Here is a 3661-nt window from a genome sequence, read left to right as displayed (position 1 = left end):
GCCTGAGTTCTTGTGATGTGATAATCTCAGGAAGCTAGGGGGCAAAAAGCAGGGGTCTTAACCCTTGGCAACCCCCTCTTTGCAAGGAAGGGAGAGAAGACCCCATCATTTATTAAAGGATTGCTTCCTGCTGGGCCCCTGTGCAGAGTGTTCTCCACGCTGTACCTCATTTCATAATCCCAACAACTCTGTGAAGTTGATATTACCATCCCCATTTTACAGATGAACAAACTGAGGCTCGGGTTGTGGTCACTTGTTTTGGGTGAAACCGCTAGGGAGGGGCAGACCTCAGAGTCTATGATCACCTCTCCTGATTAACCTCTCCCTTTTTTTTGGCCTGTTTTTACATCTGCAAAATGTGGGTCTTAATAGTTATAGCCTCACTGGGTTGTTGCATCAAATGAAAGAAAATTCAAAAAGCACTTAGTGCAGTGCCTGGCGCCTTTATGACAATGTTGGTTCTAGAAACAATACGTCTGTAAATAGTAATCATCGTAACAGCTGCTACTTAATGAGTGGCCATTACCTGGAAGGCGCTAAGCATTGTCATCAATCAGATTATGCTACAGTAACACACAAGTCCCTAATTTCAGTGGTTTAATGCAACAAAGTTGTATGAGTCGACTAATGCTGCTGTAACGCTGTGTAACAAACCATCCCCAAACTGAACCATAACAGCAAGCATTCTTCTCGCTGAGGGTTTGTGGGTGGCTGGGGTAGTCTGGCTGTGTGTTAGCTGGTTTGGCTCCAGTTTGGGGGGAGGATACAAATTCTGGGATCAGTGGCTCCCTGGCTAACGTTCTGACAGCAGATCACAGGAGCACCATAACCAAGTGCCTTAAAAGCCCCTGCTGAGGTCAGGTGTACTAACATTCCATTGAGTGAGGGCAATCCTGTGGTCAAAGCCAACATCACGGGGCAAGGAGGTGTACTCCCCTTCCAGTGGGAGGGAGAGGAGTAGGGTTTGCTGAGCAAGTTCCCACTCACAAATAGTCGATTCTTCCCTCATTCTACATGTCAAGCGCTGCCCACAGGGGGGTTCTGCTCACAGTGATCATAGAGCTGCCACCAGCTCGAGCGTCGCTGATTTCTGAGCACCGGAAAGGTCCCACACGGGTGATTAAATGCCGTGACCCAGATGTGACTTGACACAACTCATGGGATGGAGTCAATCACATGGGCCCCCAATCCCCACATGGGGTTAGGGACATATTTTGTAAAAGGCACAAATGCTGCCATGGCCTCCTAGCAGGTGTTTCTCGTTTTATCTTCATAAAGGCTCCCTTTTACAGGGACTGTAATTCTTGGCCCTGGTTTCCAAGGACTCTGAGGATGGATGTTACATTGGAGTTCATGTAACTACGAAGTGGCAGAGCTTAAGGTTTTGATCATCAGGTCGAGGGGGAGAAGGGACCACAGCACAGATGGGGAACCAGCCTGCATCAGTGATCTTTGGCTGTATCTTTATACAATGAACCACTCCAAAACTTTGTTGCTTTGGACAATTGCCTTTGATTTAGCTCATGATTCTGCAGTTTGGTCTGGGGATCAGCTGGGTGGGTCTTCTGATGGGTTCGGCTCCCGTCAACTTGGCAGCTCGGCTTCAGAGGGTTGGCTGGCTGGCGGTGGGGGTGTCAGGGCTGACTGGGCCACCTGCCTCTACTCACCCAGCAGGTTGGCCTGGACTTGGCATCCCAGTGGTGGCAGGAATTCCAAGGGCGGTGAGAAAGGAAGCCCTAATATGTGAGCCCTTTTCAAGCCTCTACTTTATCGTGTTGGCTGTTGTTCCTGTGGTCAGGCAAATCATGCGGTCAGGTCTCGAGTCAGGAGAAGGGACTCTCCAGGGACACAGCTACAGAGAAGCTGAATAAACTGGAGGGATTAATGGGCCAAGCTGCTTCCGGAACTAGGATGCTTTACTATCACATGCTCCTAAGGTCTAAATGTCATTGTTCCACCTGCCTTCCCCTCTCCCCTGCTCCTGCGGGGGGTGGGGGTGGGGGGACGGGACTCAGGCATAGGAGTCTTTGGATTCCAGCAAGGGGTTCTTTCCCATACAGACCTTCACCTTCCCTCCTCCCCCAGGACCCAGGAGCCTCCACCCATGGTCCCCTTCTCCCTCAGACCCATGCAAAATCCCAAGCATCTTCCTTCCCCTTCAAACCCCCAAAGAAGAGACCATGCAGTGGGGTTTCTACTCATCTTTATTCACTCCTCCAAAAAGCACCACAGGCCAACCACACCCTTGATTAGCTCTCCATGGTTCCCCACCCCAATGGATACAAGTCTCTTCATCATGACCCAGAAATCTATGAAACTCAGCTGAAGTGATGAGATTGTCTCTTCCACTCAAGTTTTTTTGTGCCTATTCTGCTTTTAGCAACAGCAATGCCAAGACTCAGCATACATTTGCTTCTTGCCTTCGAAGGTCTTTCAGCCAGAAGTATGACATAGACATGCCCCATGGGGAGCCAGCAATCAGCTCTCAAAGGAGCCTTAGTCTTTTCTGCTTGGATGCTGCCAGGGACAGACGCCTCACTGACAACCTTATGCCTCCCGCCCAAAGTCATTAAAAGATAACCACCCCCCAAATTAGCTGTGACACCCAAGGGCGGCGATACACGATATAAACACAGCACTAAACACAGCACTCCCCAACAGACACGGGCAAACGCAATTGGGTCTTGCTTTTTCAGATAGGATCTCTGGCATGATCTCCATTGGCATGAGGGCAGAGGGAGTTTGGAGTAGGGAAGCACAGGGCAGACGTGTCAGACAAGTGAAAGTGGCGGAAAAGGTGGGCACTCTGTGCGCAAAGGCATTTTGGGTGTGAGACGGAGGCGCCTGGGCTGGAGTCGTCTCAGCCTGGGGCTGGGAGTATGGACAAGACTAACATTTGAGCTTCAAGTGGGCCAGGCTCCTCCAGAGGGTTGCAGTGTGCTGACATGTGTGTGCGTGTACATCTGTACATACACTATTCTTACAGTTACCCCGTGAGGTAGATGCCACTTGCTGAGTGACTTGCCCAACGTCACCCCAATGTCAGCTGGGCTGTCTGACCCTAGAGCTATGCTAAGAGAATTTCCTGGGATAACGCAAGCATTCCAGATCGTGTGGCTACTTGAAATGGGGTTAGTGCCACTGAGAAACGGAGTTTTAAGTTTTATTTGCTTTTCATTAAAAATTAATACACATCTCCGTTATTGGAAAACTGTTCAATATAAGCAGGACAGCTTGGGTATGTGGATCTATTTCTCCAACAACCACATGTTAGCTTTTTAGGAAAGCTAAACAGAATGACTTCTGATGAAAATTTCTGAACGAGATGTGCTGGACATGTTAAATACCAGATTTCAAAGACAGCATAAAAGGACATAAAATGTCTCCTTCTTTTCTTTCTTTTTCTTTTTTTTTATATTTTTATTTATTTCTAGGAGAGAGAGAGAGAGACAGCGTGAGCAGGGGAGGGCCAGAGAGAGAGGGAGATACAGACTCTGAAATAGGCTCCAGGCTCTGAGCTGGCAGTCAGCACAGAGCCCGACGCGGGGCTTGAACCCACAAACCGCGAGATCATGACCTAAGTGAAAGTCGGACGCTTAACCGACTAAGCCACCCAGGGGCCCCTGTCTCCTTCTTTTCTATATTGACTACATATTGAAAT

This window comes from Hyaena hyaena, unplaced genomic scaffold (genome assembly GCF_003009895.1).
Source record: "Hyaena hyaena isolate Hyena2069 unplaced genomic scaffold, ASM300989v1 scaffold_9, whole genome shotgun sequence".
Lineage (NCBI taxonomy): Eukaryota > Metazoa > Chordata > Mammalia > Carnivora > Hyaenidae > Hyaena > Hyaena hyaena.
Note: the sequence above shows the minus strand (reverse complement) of the source record.